Below are 21,434 nucleotides of genomic sequence, written 5' to 3' on the forward strand. Positions count from 1 at the left end.
AACCCCCATGTTAGTACTTAAATAGCCACCTAATAGTCCTTAATTTGTGCATAAGGAAAGTGATCATTGGCACACTTTAGATTTCAAATACCTATTATATAACTATTAGTTGCTAGAGAAGGGTGTTTGTAAAACAAAAACTTTTGTTTTAAATACACATGTGACAATTAACGTTGAATCTTGCTCTGATACCAGCTGTTGCAGAACCGACCAATTTATAAGAGTACAAGTACAATGGCAGCCCGCAAGCGGTCGCACTGCCATACTTGAACCCATATAAACCCGGTAGTCCATTGAGTACCACGATGGGTCTCGATAAATGATTTACAACAACCAAGATCACACATGATTCAACATACATGCCACATATTACATAAGTTCACAGATACATTTCATCATCAGAGTACGAATAAAAGTTATTACAAACTGAGTTTGATAGAATAAAGTGGAAGCAATTAAGTTCGAAAATAAAGTTTCCAACGTAGTTGGATACAGTGCCAAGTAGGATCACAGTCCACAAAAGCAAAGATAGGGATTAATAAAGAAGCCTGCCCAAGGCTTACTCCTCATCCACGGCGGGATAGAAGCAACTCTTGCAATAACCATGATACACAGTGCCATCTGCAACAATGGGAAATAAAACCCTGAGTATGAGAAGGTACTCAGCTAGACTTACCCGTCATGAACCAGAAATAAAATGACTCCAAGGATTATGCAAGGCTGTATAAGTGGATGTAACTTGACAACATTTTGCGAAAAAGGCAATTGACTCATTGTACAATTATGATTCCTTTATCAAGTCAATTATAACTATCCATTTATAGATTAGCAACTATCCTGTGCCAAACATATGGTATATCAATTTAAAAGCATACAATAGTAACCATAGCAGGTATTGTAATTCCATATTCATCCGAACCATCATGTTTCATAACACAGTTACTACGATGTTGGGACTAGCCAAGTTTCTCACTATCCAGGAGAGACGGCGATTTGAATCGATTTCAACCAGCTGGGAATTTATTCCTAACACAAACCTAGGTCTACCAGCCATGATAGCCTTAGGTCACCTTTGGTACAACTCAGGTACACATTTCGTGGGTCCATACCATGCCGCACAATCTGGAACACCAGATGCCAGGACGTTCAGGCCTAGCCTGCCCTTGGGCTCAGTCTGATCGTTCCCCGGAAGGAACGCACAACAGAACGGGTCTTGGCCTAAGTTGAATTACTCGGCTTCACGGTCAGAATGAGTTATTCGGCCAGCTAAGTGAGAGGCATGCGTTCAATCTTGTCAGAAGCGCCAACAACGGTACGGTCCTTAATCGACACAGACGGAGATAGATCCACACCCAAGACCTCCATGTCTTGTTGCTTCTCTATCGACCTCCTGCCTGGTCTCGATTTTCTTTTACCCCATGTGATGAGGACATCACCATGCTGGACACACCGACACCATGGTCTTCCCCAAGTTCCAATTCGTTCCTAACTCAGCTGCCACGTCGCCCTCAGATTCAGCAGACACATCATCACTATTTCGGTCATAACTTCCTCATACGACATAAAAATGGGCCGTTCTTGGATGTGTTGGAAAGGGGACGACGGCGCCGTCGTTTTGGATCTGGTCCCAGCTCCAGAAGGTCCGTGGATCATTCTATGTGACCACGGCAAGGTGCTGCGTCACCTATTTGGGCCAACTTGGCCATGTATCGTGTCGGGCCTTAAGCCCAAGTTGTGGGCGCCCAACCCCTGGCCGTCCCCAACCCTAGGTCGAGTCTTAGACTATAAACACAGCTGCCGCCGCTGCTACACAATTGGGTTTTGTTTAGAGTTTAGTTTTCCATCGAGGAACTGAATCGTTCATTGTAACTGTGGTGACAAATCCTTTTATAGTGATCTAGGGCCCCCGTTCTTGATCTCCTCCACTGTGTCGATTAGTCCTTTGGAACCGAGTTCTTGAATCCTTTATTGATATTCGTGTCATTCATATTTGCAATTTCAGATTGTGTGTTTTACCTTCTTGCTTGTGCTCTTCGATTCGCTTGCAGGAAAAGCCTTCTTGGCGAGGTCAATCAAGTTGTGCTTGGTTGATAACCAATGGAGCAGTGGTGTAATGGTTGCAGGGTTCGAATCGTGTCTGATTTGAAGCTGGATCACCAACGTCGAGATCTCCACAAATCAAACTTATCGGCTACCTCTCAGAAGATCAGGCCTGTACTCATCACCATGGTTCTGTTCCACGATAGCAAATATAGCCAACCGTGCTCCGATATCCACCTATATCTCGCAGGTGACAGGACATCACCCGACTTCTACCGGTCTAAGCATGGCTAAGCATATATTCGGTCCTGGACCTATACCGGTTAAAGGTGCAATATCTGGACAAGGAATTTATATGCATCAAGTGGTTCCATTCAATTCTTATAACCAAATGCATCAATCATAAGTACTTAAGTAAACATTTGTAAAATACTGGAAGACTTAGAATGCTCCGGGGATTGCCTCATAGAAAGGAAGTAGGGCGGTGGTCAGGGCACTCCAGAAGCTCTTCAGGATTCTGCTCCGCGCCTTTGGGAGCTGCGGCTTGCGGATTCTCCTACGGGTCCCCTTCCTCTGCTTCTTCAAAGTCCAGCAACGTTATTTCTTCCTCCGATCCTAGATGCATGAATATGGCATAAGTATTATGAATGCATATATGCTAACAAGTGCATCATGTTTATTGAGTAGGTGCATATCTCCTCTCGATTATTTAATTAACTACTTCCACAATGCATCAACTATATCACAAAACAGCAGCTACTTGTTTCACTCATAACTGGAGTTCTACTAATCCAAATGCAGTGATCCTAGACTTTCTGGAAAGCTTATCAAATTATCTACAACTTTGTTATTAACCATTTTTACAGAAAACATCATCCCTATCATGCAACTTATCAAACTACAGAATCTGTCAGGAAACTAATCTAATTCACATTACAATGTAACAATATTTCTACTTCATGTAATCATTCAAAGTTTAACAACACGAAGTCTACCAACAGTTTAAGCATACCAAATACATCCAAGAAAATATAATGGTGAAGCCTAAACTATTTCTTTATATGCCTTTATTATTTTATTTGGATACATAGGTTAAATAATAAATATATATCAAATGTGCATAAAAAATTCTTAAAAATTTACAGTGCTTTACTAATGCTATCAAAGGACTACTGTAAAAGTTTCATGACATTTTATTCAATAAAACACTCTATATAAAAATGACAAGACAGAAAGGCTTAAAGTAGCATAAATAGAAAATCCTAGTGAAAAGTGTCAAGAAATATATTTCCTATTTTTCTTAGCATCCTTATGGTACTAGGATTACTTTCAACAAATTTCATGAATTTTGGATTCATAATTAATTTATAAAAATTCATACAAGGATTAACTATTTATAAAAGAAAAATCTATAACTATAAATCTCCACATGCACTGATCTCCAAATTTTTACCAGAGTTCATACATGACAAGTATAGCTTACCACAAAAATTTCATAATTTTTTGAGCACAGGAACTCTAGATATAAAATAAACAAATTTGCATGCATTCAAAAATACATTTCAAATCTCTATTTAAATCTCCAAAAATTTCTACTATAAGTGTCAAGAATATATTTTTCCTAAATACTAACCTTCCTAAGGATCATAACCAAATTTATTTCCCAATTTTTGAAGCTACCAAACTAAAGATATAAAAATCACAAAAGAATTCAAAAACTAGAATCAAATGAGCTATCCCACACTCTAACAGTCGCTGACCGGTGGGACCCGCTGGTCAGGGGACCCCACATGTCATTGAGATGAAAACAGAGCCGGCGGCGCTACTCTACTGGCGTGGCCAGAACTCAACGGCGATGAGTTCGCCGACGGTGACGTCTTCACCAGATGTTCTACTCGACTTTGTGCACACAACCATCTACTTGGTGGGATTGCTTGTCGGTGCTAGCAACAGCGGCGGCGCTCATGGCGGAGCAGTGGTGCTGGACGACGGCGAGGCACCGGTGGAGGCTACGGCAACTCGATCGAATGCTACGCCGAGCATCACTGAGCTACGGCGGACCTAGCTAGTGCCCTATCGTGGCTTAGGGTGGTCAGTGGCGATGTGGCCACGGTGACAGGGTTGGCGGCGGAGCTCTGGCGAGGTCGTGCGCGTTGCTGTGGCTTACCAAGTGTGGTCAGCGAGCGCAGGTGGAGGCAGTGAGTCACAAGGGCACTGGTGGAGGCATTGCAGTGGTGGAGAAGTGACAAGGGCGAGCTGGCGTTGGCTATGGCGACGGCGGAGGCTCTCGATGCTGCGGGAGCTCAGCGGCTGCGCACAAGGACAAAGGAGGAGCCGAGGAATGAAAAATGTAGCGTGGGAGGGGTCGGGCGGGCGCTGGCAGTGTTAAAGCCGTGCTCTGGCTCGTCACTGCCACACTGGGCAGAACGCCAGCGACGCGCGGCTAGTTCCCGTGCCACACGGCGGCTCAGCTCTGAGCCGGTCGGCCACTGAATGCATCGATTCAGTTCATTCAGTTAACGCAATGCCGAGCCTGACGACGAGTTTTGTCGTCCATTTAACTGCTAATCCGTGGCTCTAAAGTATAAATAGTCTGAATAGGATTTGTAGAACCATGTACCAGCTACCACTCTTGTCAAGGAACCATGTTCTAATTCGCAACCAAATTCAAGTTAGATCACCCCCAAGGTCGGCTGTCAGCACGGTTAGGGTACAAGACTTAGAAAAAATTTCTTAAGTGTTGAAATCTTGATTTTGCTGATTTTTGTGGGACCAATTCAAGCATGTTAGAAGCTAAATCAGTCAATGACCCAAAAATAAAAGTTGTTTCTTATGTCAAATACTACAACTTTGCTTTAGTGAGCTCCTCCATGTAAGGTCTCTAAGACCTAGTTCAAACTTGGTCAAACATATCACATTTAAATGATGATACACATCAAAGCATGGCTTAATGACCTTTTTACCCCTAACCATGAATATCAAAGTTGTTCATAATGATACTCTAAACATGTTTAAGCAATTTGCAAGGTCATTTAATCATTTCATGTAGTAGTCACTCATAGAGCTAGTTAGTGTAATCACATGAAAGCTTAAGTGTTGGTTCATGAAAGGTGACCATGAACAAAGTCCTATTTGCTAACCTAGGTGTTGCTATATATTTTTGTGACTCACATCCACCAAGTACATGTGTCCACTCATGATAATATGCATAGACACATGGAGACATGAAATAACGAGAAAAGTTACATATGTTTAAGAAACATGCGATAACAAGCAAACGTTGCAGATGTTTCAATCCAATGTTTCAATTGTAAATGCTTGTTTATGAATGCTTAATGATCATGCTCATGTTATGCAAGTCAAGTTATGCAAGGCTAACACCCGAGGTGTTACAATGACTCAGCCTCCAAACATTATGTTTTGAATGAGGGGGTATAAATACTTACTCCACTCATCCAATGGAGGTCTCTTGCCCATTTGTTAAGCTCAAAAACACCCTTGCGAGTGCAAAGGAGAGCAAGAGCCTAGTGAGGTGATTGAGATTTGAGAATCCAAGATTAAGGCCTCATTAGTGTAAGGAGAGTAGCAAGTGTGCATCCACCCCTTCTCATTAGGCTTGTCGTGGTCAAGTGAGAGTTTGTGCTTGTTACTCTTGGTGATCGCCATCACCTAGATGGCTCGGTGGTGATTGGAAGTTTGGTGATCAACCGACGGAGCTTGTGGATGACCCAACTCAAGCTATGGGCAGTTGTTGGCGATTCATCGTGATGGAGTGTCGAAGAATCAGCCCATAGAGAGCACTTGATCCTTGTGCGGATCAAGGGGGAGCTACACCCTTGTGCGGGTGCTCCAACGAGGACTGATGGGGAGTGGTGACTCTCTGATACCTCAGCAAAACATCACCATGTTCCTTTCTCTCTCTTTACTTTAAGCATTTACATTTGAGCAATTCATTTCTTGTCTTTACATTCTTAGAATTGCCATGCTAGAGTAGGATTGGAACTTAAGTTGCAAAACTTTTGTGCGGTAAAACAATAGAGACACATTCTAGGCACAAGGGGTGAAGTGGGTTAAGTGTATGGCTTAATTATTGTAGAGAATTTTGGAATTAGCCCAATTCACCCCTCCTCTTGGGCATCTTGATCCTTTCAGGATAAAAAGCCAATCTTCCATGCCATGGTGTGGGCATACAGAGACATACTCCTGCATTCATTCCCAAGCCTCGAGAATCAACTCATCTGCTAGTTGTTGAAAACTAGAGATTTTATTACGCAGAGCATTAGTCTTCCCCATAGGAAAAACTTAACTATGAAAGCATTGGAACACTTGTCCCATGGATCTACAACATTGCGGTTAGAGTAAAATCATTGCTTAGCCTTTCCTAACAAAGAGAAGGGGAAAAGGAGAAGACGTATAGCCTCTTGACTCACTCCCTTAATGGTGAATGTGCCACAAATCTCCAAGAAATGTTAGAGGTGGGCATTTGCATCCTCGTGGGCTTTCCCACATAATAGACTAGTTTGAACCATCATAATTAATGCTGGCTTAAGCTCAAAGTTAATGTCCCCATTGATAACATTGGGTCCAGTGGCTACATTAGCAGCAGAGGGTGTAGAAAAATCATGAATGGACTTATCGCCCATGATCGTGTAGGGTAGTGATAGGATATAAGGAAAAAGGATAAACTACTTAGGATAACTAAAAACAACCTAGCTAACAAATTCAGCCTTATAAATTTGATGCCAGTTGCCTTCCCTGACAACAGCACCAGAAATGCATGTTGATATTTCTTAACGACGGTTAAAGGATTCCGCAAGTGCACAGAACTATCGCGTAGCACTTCGCTCGGTGAGTACCGAGTGTCAAATTTATAATTTATCCCATAGGAAGGTGAAAGGCTAGAATCTATACAGGACTAGGATTTGCTAAAGGTAGGTTCTATGTTCATCCTAGGTAGGTAGACGATAGTGAAGGATGAGGATAAATTACCTAAACTAACTACTATTAACAAGCTAACCAGAGATAGCTAGGTGGGAGAGCGAGTGATTTATCTTTCTAGTAACTAAGGGAATATAAATAACTAGGACAAATGCGATAGTACTTTAGGGCACAACCCACCTACCAACTAGGAGAGTTAGATAGACAAGGTCTGCCATGAGCCCTACGATTTAATAACTAGACCCAATATTGGGGAATATAGAGGACGAACAAGGCTGTCACCACTTGCCACCTACCCCAATCTATCCGAAGGCCTAGCCATATCCATAGATAATCTATAGCCTAAGCACAACACCTAATCTATAAACTTACTACTTTGATCTGAGCTCTGATGAAATGAGATCAAAGCACCATAACTAGATAGTGGAACCGGTACTAACAAAAGACTACTAATAATAAGATAACCTATGCTACTAATGCCAAACAATAAGCACCTAAGCTCACTAATGATGAACACTAATGACTAAGTACTTAAGTAAGGCAAGCAATACTAGAATAAAGTACTAAATAATGTAGCATCCGATTTTAAGAACAAAACCAGATATGCACCATATGTGAGCCCAAGAAGTCAAATCTCACATATAGCTATAAATAAGGATAATATCAAAAGACAATGCTCAATATATAACATACTTAGTATAAAGGTTATAACCTTAGACAACAAATAGCGGATAGATAACTCCAATCTTTGAGTGAAGACTCCAATTCCATAGGGACAACTGACTGGTTGATCAAAAGCCTAATTCCTCCAAACTCTAGCAATCTAGTACCCATCCAGGATTTTCATCCAAATATTTGAAAAGTAAAGCAAGTGTAAGTACATGTCGTACTCAACAAATATAACATGGGTTCATGAGGCTCAAAAGGTTGACACTGGTTTAACTGCGATTAGCTTTTAATGAGTCATCTTTTAGCAATTGGGTGCAACAAAGTTATCATAAGCCCACAAACACATGATTAGGTAAACATGAATAATGAATAGCATAAATAGTTAACCATTAGTGATCATCTATCCCATAAGGGTTTCAAGGCCGCTCGTGACCGTGAGCACGGCTGATATACTAGTTTTACACTCTACAGAGGTTGTAGACTTTCACTATGAGTCATGATTTACCTTTTCGCCTGAGGTAACTAATCTCTTGACCCACTTCCAAGGAAGGTCGATAGGGTTCACTATGAAGCCTTTCAAAGGTTCGTCTAACAATTTAGGGCCATTAGATTCACTCGGCAAATAGATGTAGGAATCCCCTTCTCGATGGCACAATGACACGTAGCCTATACACAAGGGGATAGATGTTGTTCTATACCTGATTCATCAAGCCATTCTTACGCCAATAAAGGTAACCTATAACGATCTAGAAAACGTCCTCATACTGAGCTAAAGCTAGAGCCATATAGCCCTCATAGTTGTACTATAAGTCCTGAATGATCACTTACAGATAAGTCCTTAGGGAGAGGAATCCAGAGCACCATAAAATAGCCCAATGCTCTAGCCCCCTTGTTCCATGTTGCTAAAAAACATCTTTTAATGTTTATTGCATATTACATTAGTCAAGTTACAAGATTATAGTTGTAGTTGAGCACTAGCATCATACTACCGAATGCAATAACCCAAAAGTATCAAGGTACAAGGTAACAAAGTACTAGGAGATCTCTAGTGGCAGTCAAGCTAGACACATGCAGTATGAATTAAATGATTAAAGGTGTATAGGACAACAAAGAAGATACCATGATATACTTACCCTAAACTTAGATCCTTCTTCAAGTCCAAAACTTCAAAGATCTGCTTCTTAATTCACCACGTATATCTTACTGGCTGGACATAATCATAAAGCACCACACAAGCATCCATACAATCATACATGAAGCAAACAATAGATCTAAATTAGAATAGGACACCAATCATAAAATCAAGATGAGAAGTTTGTAAGACGAATCTATGTCTCGCTATGAACACACAGATGCACTAATTGGAGCTACGGTTGAAAAGAAACGGCTACTGAAAGATTTCCTTTAAAAAGAAAACTATAGGCTTCATTTGTTTTAATAATTATATAAAACATGTATAAGATATTTCAAAGAAAGATCTAAATCGAATTGCGTTAAATTTATATTTGAACTAGAAAACTAAAGTAAAATTAATCATATTTTATTTATAACTAGATGCATAATCATTGTTTAAGTTAGAATTTAAACCATAAAAATTCTAGAGCTAGAGACATGGTAAACATTGTTACTAACGTGTAGATTATGTCGTAATGAATCTATTGCAACTTGAATGGGTCAAAACGGGGCTAAAACATAGAAGATATGGTCTAAACAAGATAGTGGCAGTTTTGTAAACACCTAGAATTTTATTTTCAGAATAAATCAAAATCTGATTTTAATCTTAGTCTGGACGGCTAGTGGAATATGCTGGAAGTTGAGGGCCTCTTTAGCAAAAAGGCCAGCGAAGGGTACCTTCTAATCTAAAGCGTTGATCTAAAAATGGAAGGCTCAGGATGATTGGATGTATATGTGTATTTCCATTGTATTTCTGAATTTATTTTTTAAAGAAAAATAGCCACAAAACATATACGTGATGTCATCAAGCTAATCTGAACAACTAACTAGAGCAGGGCACGAAGCACACACGGTGCACGGCTTTAAGAGCTTAACCAAAATATAAAGGATATACATGCTTATATGGCGACCGACACGTAACTTGCAACAGGTAAGATTGTGGTGAGCTTGCTTGTGTATGCGGTATAGAACATGGTTGGCATGTACTGATGTATAGGGCCATGCAAATATGTAGCATAACTTTGGCAGTTGGATATAAAGAAATGGTGGCCAGGGAGGCTTGCCGGAGAAACATAGAAGATAGATGGAACAAGAGTGTTGCGTGGGGCACTTACCGATGGCCGAGAAGCAGTGAGGATGACCGTGCTGGCAGCGTGGCGGCGACGACGAGAGGAGGAGAAAAATCTAATTTACTACATGAGGGATTTCCCAAACTAGGGCCTCCCTTTATCGTAGTTTTGGTGTGCTTTACCTAAGGGGTTGGTACATATTTATTGGGAGAAAAACTCCCCACATCAACATCAACTAGCAATATGGTACTAATTGGTATTGCACCCTCCACATTTACTAATGGGCCTAAATAATCATTAAAGCTCATTAGCAAATAAATGCATGGGCCTTTAGGATTTATTAGGATTATTGCACATGAGTTTTGAGTGTTGAAAAAAATGAGAGATTTATTATTTTTGGAATTAATTAATTTCATGAATAAAATAATTCTAAAAAAGTCCACAATTGACATTTAAGCAACAAAAATACTCTGAAAACTCCAAAAATTCGAGGAAAATTCCCAAAGACACTTTGAAACATGATGAATCCAAATAAAGTATTTGGAGCTCATAAAAATATTGTTGAAACCTTGGAACATAAAGATTAAGGTGAAGGAGGTAGGAATTAAATTCTAGAAAGAAGCTAGAAAATTCCTAGAGATAGATATTCCGTCTCCTAAACGTGTAAAAAACACATTTTGCACATAGAAACACGAGGTGCGACCGGCATGAATGCAACAAACATGTTTCTACCTTATGATAAATTTTAAATTAATGAAAATTTTTATTTTCCTATGTTTTGATGTGCACAAAAATTCACAAATAAATCATTTTAACTCTATTTTCAAAAGTGGCAAATTTTGGGGTGTTACAATTCTACCCCCTTTAAGATGAATCTCACCCCCAAGATTCGAACGATGTCGACTAGGAGATAGGAATACTCTGGCTTTGAATTCTTCTTTACTTCCTCGTGCAGTTTCATTGTCTTGATAGGGATCCCACTTTACCTTGCATACCTATAAATCTTACTCCAAGTAACTTGTCAAACTAACTCCAAATTTATGATAGGTACCTTGAGAAATTCCCTAGGTAACTCTAATTACTAGGCCACCTTTCATTTAGTACCAATTCTCTTCCTTAAAATATCTACCTTCCAATGAAGCCTAACGAATCTCTTGGTCAGAAGGAAATTCTACTACCAATCTTCAAAACATTAGTGATTTCGGTTAAGTTGCTCAAACTTAGAATGCAATTCTTAGTCATTGGTGTCACTCGAACCTTAGCACAATTCTCCATTGCTAAGGGCATCGGCCATGACTTTGCTTATCCAAGTGATAGCACTTTTCCATGTCATAATCAATTTCATTCCAATGAGGATATCATAAGCTCAATACCAACTTAGTGAAGATGTCCTGTAGATTCTTGTGATCCACCGAGATGTCACTTTTACTTCCAAGAAGATATTACTTCCATGCTTCACAATGGATAACTTCAGATAACATGTTAAGTAGTTCAACTCACACTTTCTTAGTTCAACTCACGCATTCTTGTAATCCACCGTGAGTTAATCTTGGCCCTTGATCAAAAAGATTTGAATGGAGGCTTCCCATTGGCTTAGGAGTGGCTTCCACTGAATCACTAATGTGGCATGGCCACAAGTGGGGCTGGGTGGCGCCCTTGTGGGGCCGGGTGGCACCAGACTGTGTGCCCAGGTGGCCCTACCATGTCCACTTGCTCCTATGGTCAATGTTTGTTACCATTTTGGTCAAAATTTACCATATTTCCTGCATACAAATAATTCTCCAAGTACAAGTGGAACTAGGTGAAATTTAAACATAATTCTTCACATGTGATGATGATTTTCCATACTTTTGGGTGGAATGTTGATGGTCAAAATGGATGTTAGTGATCTTCAACAGCGAACTTGGTAATTTTTTCACTGCCACATGACCGGTCTCCTTGTCAATCTGGCCATCCACTTCTTCATGACCGTCGGTGACGATGTCTCACCGATGGGTGTAACCATTTTTGGCATAGACTTAGGGTTTCCTTTAGCTACATGGACTTTAGGTTCTGACGAGGCATCCTTCTTGCTCGGGGATGATGGTAGATTCAAGGTTGTCGATGGTGGTAGGGTTAGGTAGAGGCTCTAAGATGGTGTGGAGGCTAAATGCTGATGGTTGGTTAGGTTCTGGTGATGGTGGTGCATTATCAGATGGTGGGTTTGGAGATGTTGGGTTAGGTTCAAGCTCTAAATGGGTATGAGATGGTGGTGAGGCTACATGTGAGAACCCTCCTTCATCGTCCACTCCAAAAAATGGCATCAATGGAATAGGATCATTCAACCTAATGTCCCATTGATGCCATAAGATGAACTCGTTGATAGCTTGACCGAGTTTCTCGACACCATCAGGAGTGGGGATGTCTAGGAAGTCATCCCTATGTCCTTCCATGGCTGTCAACACTTCTACCCTATAGTACTCTAGCATTTTCTTGTTGTGATAGTCATGGCCTGGGATCACCATACTGGTGGCAACTTCTATCATACTGGATATTGGTGATACCATATGATATAACTAGGGAGAAAGCTGTTGGTGCAAAAATGTCATCAACTACATAGTGCTCCCTATTTGTCATAGATCCGATACTGCTTGGAACTATTAGAGAATCCAAGGGTTGCGTGATGACCATCTGCATCTATGGCGTTTGTGTGATCATCTGTGGTCGCTGCATTGACAACATTTGTTGACTTGACATTACACTAGCCAATTGTTGCCTTATCTTAGAATCAGGATTGGCCATGATTTTAACCAACATCTATTTCATTTCTTGCTTAGCCTCCTCCTTAAAATAATCTCTCACAGCTTCCTTGTAGAGGTCGTGTTTTCTATACATCTCGGCATGCTCAGGAAATCCTTCCTTCCAGCCCAACCAGGATGAGACACCTTGCACACAACTAGGGTGCTTTGGGTTCCCCAAACAAACACTAAGGGTGTCCCTCTCTCTTGATGGCTTGAATGATCCTTCCTTCTGCTTAACTACCATGGCCAAAATGTTCTTGGCTGCTTCATTGATCATTGGTTCTAGCCATGACAAACCTAGCCTCACTTTCTTGTGTTTTCCGCACATGAAGCCCGCCTCCTGCCCTTTTGGGTACATCCTCCAACAACACCGATAACCCTGCTGCCTTCCTTGTAGCTTCTTCTGCCCTCCATTTGGGAATTGCATGCTGGTAACCACTAGTTCCAAGGTAGTGGTGGTATATGTTCTTCTTTACAAGTTCACTATTGGCTTGACTCTTAGATAAGAACTCTTTTGATGTCTTCTGCTCAACAACGGTCTTCCACTTAGCTGCTGTAATTTTTAGGTACTTGTTCATTGCGTCCAACCCTTTCTTCATGAACTTGGTATTCAATTCAGACCTCTAGTTATGAAAGCTGATTGCACACTGCCTCATTGTGTACTCCTTCATGATAGCTCATGACTTGGTTGCGAAAATAAACCTTGTTCTCAACTTTTTCCATAAGTCCTTTTTGGTTTTCTTTGGCACTAGTTTCCAATTAGAGATTGTGATGTCAAGATTGTCCCTAACAAAGAAACCGATGGTGTTTTGATACTTCACTGCCACCTCTATAGGTTGTATGGGCTCTCCTTTTGGGCTTACTTCTATAACAAAATATGTACAATCTAGGCCACTTATTTATGCCCAGTTCTGCATGTTTTTGCTTCCTATCTTTGGCGGTGGTCTCAGTTGCCTCTGGTGTAGAATACAATGCATCTTCCTCCGTTTGGTTCCACAATTGAGAAGTTATCTACAAAGAACAACCAGTCATATATATATATATTCGGTATGTAGGTGTAGATATGAATAACAACCCCTCATAGCCCTTCATTGAAATTAATAAATTGTACCTCCTCATCTATTGGATTGTAAGTAGGGTCTTGGGTTTTGGCACGATGAGCCACCCTATCTATGCTAGGGCACGAATCGGACCGCGAACTCCTAGGATCCACTAGTGGTGTTATGCTATGAGTCTGATCCTTGGGCACTTGCCTCATCACCATTGTTTGGTTGGGCACCCGCCTCATCACAATTGTTTGAGAACTCATCAAGCTAATTCTGATTTAGTGAATATTTGTTTTTATGTAAGCATCGTTTAACATAGCACGTACAATAAATACATAGCATGAAAATATATGTGCATCTAGCATCGAATGGACATGAAATTTTCATACATAGCATGAATAAGCTACCACAAATATTCCACACCAATCGGATAACAAAAACTATTGCTATAGATTAAGCAATATAAAATATGCTACCCTAGAATTAATTTATTTTTATGTCCAACAATGTACAAATAATAACCTAGCATAATATAAAATTAATATTTGACTGTAGAACTAATTTATTTTTATAGCAAAAAATACCCTACAATTAATTTTATGATTATAACACGTAATATAGAAGTAAAAATGATGAAACAAACCCTTAATGGCTAGTTAGGGTTTCAGCCTAGGGAAATGTGCTAGATGGGCCTGGCCCACCTAGGTGAGCGGCATGCCCAGTGGTGCTCTAGGGCAAGCAACGTGCGGTAGCGGCATGGGGGCTAGCGAAACATAGCAGGAGCATAGAGGTGAGATGTAGACCTGGACGACGCTCCGAGGGGCATGGTGAGACGGTGGGGCTTCAAGGCGATGGGTCTTCAGCATGGCTCCAAGGTGGGTACGGCTCCATCATAGTGAGACTGTGGAGCTCTGAGATGGTGGGTCTCTAGTATAGCAAGACGGTGGGGTGCTGAGGTGGCTGCAAGGTGTCTAGGGCTCCATCATGGTGAGACTGCGAAGCTCTGAGACTATGGGGCTCTGGCACGGTGAGATGGCAGGGTTCCGAGGTGGCAGGGCTCTGGTGTGGCTCCGAGGTGGGTGGGGCTCCGTTGTGGAGAGACTGTGGAACTCCGAGATGGTGGGGTTCTAAGGTGGCTCCAAGGCGGGCTAGACTCTAGGCAAGATGGTGTGTTTTTGAGGTGGGCTCTAGCGAGAGTGCAGATCTCTAAGACAGTAGGGCTCCTGCATGGCTCCAAGTCAGGCGGGACTCCAGCACGGCTCTAAGGTGGGCAGGGCTCCGACGGCATAGGTGGGGATGACGAGGTGTGGGTGTCGACATAGAATTTTTGCCTCCGTGTCGAGGACACATGCAGCAAGCCGGAAGGGTCCACTCGATGGAGCAGATCTACCTGGCTTCAGTGCAAGGGTGGTCGATCCTGCGCAATCCTCCCAAGACGTGCCAGTCAATTTGACCCTGCAATTGACAAGGAGAGAAAGCTTATCAGTAGTTAAGGGCGGAACATGCTGGTTTTGCTAGACCGTCCCAAATGTGTGGCTCTTAGAGCTGATATGAGAGGAAATCGACTAAATAGCCGATTCTAGCATATTCACAAGAATGAATTGATTAAAGCTCATGGGGTTGTATAAGAAGGATCAATTATCATTCTGGATTAATGTTATTTAAGCAAATATTAATCAATGGCAATAAGATATTAATGATGATTGGTTTATACTGAGCCAATGATTATAAGTAACCGAACTCCTTTTATTTAAAGAAACAACTCAACACCTCTTAACCATTTAATAAAGGTAAATCTAATGAACATGTTAGATCTCATCTATCGCCATGACTAGTGGGGCATGAGGCAGAATCATGTAGGCCTGTAGAAACAACAATAGACTCGACGACCCTAACTCATTACTAATATAAGTGGGGCATGAGGTAGAATCATGCAGGCCGTAATACCATAACAAGATCATGGGGCTAACACATCTTTCAACTTATCTCTACTTCAATGATCTCGTAATGTGAACTGTTCGCAAAAGCATTCAATATCAGCTAAACAACCGATTCAGGCATAGCGCATAGTTAAGGTCATGCCTTCTCAGGAATGGGTCTACTAACTAACGATCCCCACTCCACTGTGTCAATAGGCCATGATGACGGGCAGAATCCCACAGGCCATGATGACGAGCCATGGAACAGTTTCCATTAACTAATAGATCTACTCAAAATCGGACATGCCTTAACCACATGCTATGCATGATTAAGATTGACTGCAAAACAGTCGATGAAAAACATAACTCGTCGCTTAAGATGTAGATTAGATTAGTTTTAGATTAGCAAACGATGAGTTAAACAATATATAAGGCCAATCCAAATCAATCTCAATCAGGCAAAGTGATATTGCTATAATTAGATAAACAATGAAAACAAGAAGCAATATCGGTAACTTAATTAATCTACCAAAGACTGTCATACTAAGGTAGAGCCAATAACTTGACCTTGATCTAATTCAAGTAGTGGGGTGTGAGGCAGAATCACACAGGCCATACTTGAATTAGACAAGAATCGATAACTAGCCTATACCACAGTCGCAGTGGGGGTTGACCGGATCGATACAGCCATGCGAACAGAGGTATAAACCATGACGTACATATAGACAAGTAGTGGAGGTCGACCGGATCGATGCAGCCATACTTGCTAAAGAACTCACCGAGATCTACTCTACTCCTACTCCTAAGGGGTGGCCGGAGCCAAAAAAAAGTAATTGACTTTGTATTTGATTGATTGATGTTTTTACAATAGTCAGGGTTTGGTATTTATACCCAGAGTCTAAACATGAACCTTATTCGAGTATGACTCAATACAATCTTTGGTATAATGAAAATATTCCTAATTTAAGATAACTTGGACTCTAATCTTTCCCCTTTTGTAGAGTCCGATATGTATCTTCTTGGCGCCAATCATATCCTGTTATCGTTATCTGCTGATATCATCCTAAAGAGAATGGATCCAGTGTTGCATTCGATCTAGCAGATATCAATCTTTACTCTATCGACTCCTTGATTAGCATAATTCTAGAAGCCTACGAGTTCCTTGCGCTCTTCTCCCAAATTTTGGTGTAAACACATGCCCCCCAATTTTGGGATAAAATGATTTTATCCTAAATTCCGGTTCACTGGTTTCCCACGCTGCAACTGCACCATCCAAAATATATGTGCGACTCCTGACTCCCTGGCCCTGAGTTCTATATAACATCCCAAGTAGCATATTTTGTAACTTACTCGGCCTGTTCGCCTTCTCCCTTCCTCTTAAGCCAACTTCAACAGCCGACGCCGTCATCGCCGAGGCCTCAAACCCTAGGAGATCATCTATTCCAACGAGCCGCCGTCCAAGCGATCTTTGCCTAGATCTAAACCAGTTTTTGACTATGATGGCTGACCATCGACCATGTCCCCGAGGTATGTCCCCTAGTTCTCCATTTTCTGAGTATCGGCCGCCACCCCATATCTTCTTTCTTCTTGAATTTATTTTATCCAATTTCTAGGAAATGAGGAATGAGATCTTGATTCCATCAGCTGCCATTCCTAATGCTTTCTTTCTTAGGCCTATGGGCGATCCTGATCCATCCGATTTTATTCGCCAAGAGACCAACCTAGATCCCTTTTAAATAGTCTATAGTGGATTCATCTTCCTAGAACAAAACTTCCTTTAGAAACTAGCCTAATGCACCTAAGAGATGGAGAGATTGGTTCTGTAGGGTATCTACAAAAAAAGACAGAGACTAGGAGCTTTATGATCTGAATCAATTCTTAACACTTTTATTGTCCAAAATGGAGAGGAACGATTCACTTTTGATCTCTGCTTCTTATTTCTGGTCTAATGCTCTAAATGCTTTCATTTTTTGTCATGGCCCAATGACCTATCACTCTAGCCGATGTATACATGCTGACCAGCCTTAGGATTACTAGATCGTTACAACCTTATGAGTATTTGAGTGCTGATCCCAAGAGATTGGCCAAAATTGTAGACTATACCGGATGGGCAAGTTACATTCTGAATCATATTGAAGATGGACCAACCATCAGTGAAAGGGAATCCGTGGCCTTTTTGAACATGTGGTTGGAAAGATTCATTTTCTACGGGTCATCTTGTGGTCCAACCTATAATCACAAACTCATGGCAAAGCACCTAGCATTAGGAAAGAATATCCCTCTCAGAAAATATCTGCTAGGAGCTGCTTATCATCTGATGTACCAGGTGACTGCCTAATTAGTAAAGAAAGAGCCAATGCAGACTATTAGCGGTCCTTGGTGGCTGATACAATTGTGGCTCAACTTGTACATGCACAAGATTGTAAAGCCTGACCTTAGAGACTTGAGCTTTCCCTCCTCTAATTTTGGTGAGGAATATAGAGGCAAAGAAGGAAGAACTCGATGGTGTACAAACTATGGCGAGGCTGTATCAGCTATAATAATCAACTCCGATGCTGGCCACCTCTTCAAAAAATGTTACAGAGGGTTTGATGCGGCCATCCTCACCTGGCTACCTTATAATGAGGAGGATGAACTGAATTTTTGCTTTTAGATTTCGATTTGAATCCGGCTGTTCGGACGAAATAGTGGATGCAATCTTCAATTCTTTTATTAAGCCCTGTGTCCTTCCTAGCCAAATTTTGTCACTGATCATGGTAAAATGATTAAAGGCTCCTGTGCCTTAGGCAATCATCCAACCTTTGAGTTTTACAATCCTTCATTTATGGCCCATCAGTTCGGCTTTGGTCCACTGCCCCCTTATCTGTTCTTCAAGAACACCCTAAAGCTGAGGGAAGATATCAGTGACGTGCTAGAAACTTCCACAGTCTTCCAATTGGGATCACACCTTCCTTCTTTTTCCTTGCATGACCGGGTCAGGGCCAGCTTTTCTTCCAATCTCTTTGACTCTTGGTGGCAAGAATGGCATTCCCATCTCTTCTATGGGCCGGTCTATCCTCTATGCATAGCTCTAGACAGGGAATTTACTTCTGATAGTGAGGTAATCCCTTCATTCTCTTTTCGAAGAAATTACCTAGCGAATCTTCTTGCCAACTGTCCTAACCAATCCTTTCAGGATATTGAATTTGATCCTCCAAGCCAGGATAGGAGAGGGCATCCGATAGATTACCAGCCGTCATGCCCAGTTTCAAGGATGGGATCAACCGCACCTTCTTTGAAGAAGTTGATGAGAACCCATGCTGCTCCCATGATCATGACATGTCCATCTCCTAAGCGCAAAGTGGTTCTAGGGGCAACTCAAAAAGCCACTAACTAGAAAAAGACTTCAGTAGGACAAGACCATCAGCTGCTCAGGTGAACGATTCACACTTTCTTCAAACTGACGTTCAATTTTTTATCCCATTTTTCCTCACAGTTATCGAGCATCGCGTCTTAGTCTACTTTGGGTGCAGGACAACTATCTCAGGCAGTTTATCCATCACCAACCGAACCTTCGTCTCAGGAGAAGCCGATTTTAGTAGAGGCAACCAATGCTTTCACAATGGTAGAAAATGTGAGTTTTATCTTTGATATTAGTTGGAGTACTTTCCTTTTTAATTTCTTGATTTGTCCAGCTTTCCAACCTTTATTTAATCATTTGTCACACTAGGCATCTTCTGAGGAAACACCTGTGCAAGAGCAGGGGCCTAGTAGTTCACCTATTGACAACGATCCCATTGACACTGGGAACAGTCCCATTGTTGATACTCATACTGCCAATTCCCCAACTCGGCACACATCTGACAGTAAGGAAATCGTATGCTTAGCCTATTCCTCTGCAATAAACATGAATAAAAATCTCCTCTTGCCATTGTAGATATCAACGCCGGGAATCTAGAGCCGATCCAACTAGATGCTATTGGTGCATTACCAATTGTTCCCCCTCTTTTGATAGAGGCTACTACAGAGAAGGTACTGTATCTTTTCACCATCCATTTTTTGTGACAAACTGATTCAAACCTCTTAATCAAGATTTCCCCTATATACATGCACTCGATCCTCCAGCACAGAGTTGTTCCTTTAATCTTGAGGAGTATTTTGATGAAGATGAAACCAGATTGTCAGCCGCCTCTTCTACTGAATCCTTGCTAGAGGAGACCAGAAATCAGCTAAAAGATATACTGCCTGTATTTGAGAAGAACATAGTCAATTTGGTCCAGGATACTGAATCAATGCAGTGAGTCTTCTTGGCTATTCAGGGTGATCCATCCCCAGCTCTTTCCAAGGTCCTATCATATTTGCCTATTTTTGAAGATCAGGCCTTGAAGGTGAAAACAATCCAGAGGAACTTGTCCAACCGTGAAGCCTTGCTGGCCAAAAGGGATTCCAATAGGCAAGAGGTCAAAGAACTAACACAGTCGATTGATGCTCTAAAGAATTCTTCCCTCGGGACTGATACGGAGTTGTCTTCAATTGGAAGCCAAATGTGCAGAGCTTGAGAGGGAGCTGGAAAACGTGAAGGCCGCCATTAATCATCGCAAGTCTACTCTGGCTCAAATACCTGATGCCATCAAACAGAAAAAATAGGAACTATTGGCTAAAGTGAAAGAAAGTAGAACTATCCAGTAGCAGCCTTGAGAATGCACCCCTGGAACAGCTAAAGAACTGTGAGCACAAGATCACATAGGCTAATACTGCCTGGATTGCAATACTGAAAATCATTCAGGATGTTCTGAACGTGTAATCTGTAGGTCGACACATATATCTTGTGTATGATAACTATATCTGTCTTGTTGTATTTCTTTCTTTGGCCAAGGAGCCAAATTGAAAACAGTCGATCCTAGATTTATGATCTTGATCTTAATTGAATCTAAAAACATAGGCTTTTATTGAGAGAACCTCTTGACTTTCTAGTCTTCAGTCGCCTGACGCCGCATTTTTCTTAGTATTTAGTGAAGCGGCGCTTCGCTTTCTATTAATTGTGGTTGCCTTTTGTACTTCCTCGAGGCGTTCATCTCTTCGCTCCACAGCTTTCAAATACCAGCCTGAGGGCTCTGGCCTCGAACACATGTATACTTGCAACCGCTCATGTTCCTTTGCACTTCTCTGCCTTCGAATCCCTGTAGCATTTTTCTCCCTTTCCAATAGATCCAAGCAACTTCATGGCTAGTGAGGACAACCAGTGGTAAGTGCGCGGTAGAGACTCTGGAGGAGAACATGCCGGTGAGCTAGCGCCTTCCGACGCATGAGCTAAGATTGGGGCCTTGTGCTTATGGCGACGATTTGCAACTTTCTATTCATAGGGGTGAACTCTTGTTCCTAGGTTTGTCATGAATGATAGGCTTCGTCCTCTTCCTAGGGCTGGTGAACCATTCCGATGCCATGTCCTCCGCACCATCCTCATCGTCAGATTCCTCCAATTCATACAATGGTGACGATGCTTGGTGTTTCCTCCGGGAGTGGAGGGCAGCTTAGAACCGCTACTCTGAGGCGACTCGAGAAAATGGCCAACTCGAGATCCATCTCGGCGCTTCTCAGGCCTCTCTTCATGCGGCTAAGGAGGAGGCCAGCATCGTCCAAGCGCAGCTGGCCGAGTCTGAAGCTATGGTAACTGGCAAGATGATCTTCAAGAATGTTTCCATTCTGAATTTCTTACTGCCTTCATCTTGATAGTTTCCTCCTTTTCTGTGATCATTAGCCCTGACGATGCAGTTGGAATCTCTCCAACTGGCAGTGAACATAGCTAGTTGATGCCAGTCA

At 41.7% G+C, this 21,434-nt stretch overlaps 1 non-coding gene and 1 pseudogene across 1 annotated transcript; one reads left to right on the top strand and one right to left on the bottom strand.

The window, feature by feature from the left end:
- Positions 1–6,211: 6,211 nt before the first annotated feature.
- Positions 6,212–6,320, top strand: LOC136462004 (small nucleolar RNA R71). Its single transcript, XR_010760534.1, has one exon. It is a non-coding gene; the product is annotated as a small nucleolar RNA R71 (small nucleolar RNA).
- A 6,246-nt stretch (positions 6,321–12,566) lies between these two features.
- Positions 12,567–13,934, bottom strand: LOC136460665 (uncharacterized; annotated as a pseudogene).
- Positions 13,935–21,434: the final 7,500 nt, after the last annotated feature.

This window comes from Miscanthus floridulus, chromosome 6, assembly GCF_019320115.1.
Source record: "Miscanthus floridulus cultivar M001 chromosome 6, ASM1932011v1, whole genome shotgun sequence".
NCBI classification, from domain to species: Eukaryota; Viridiplantae; Streptophyta; class Magnoliopsida; order Poales; family Poaceae; genus Miscanthus; species Miscanthus floridulus.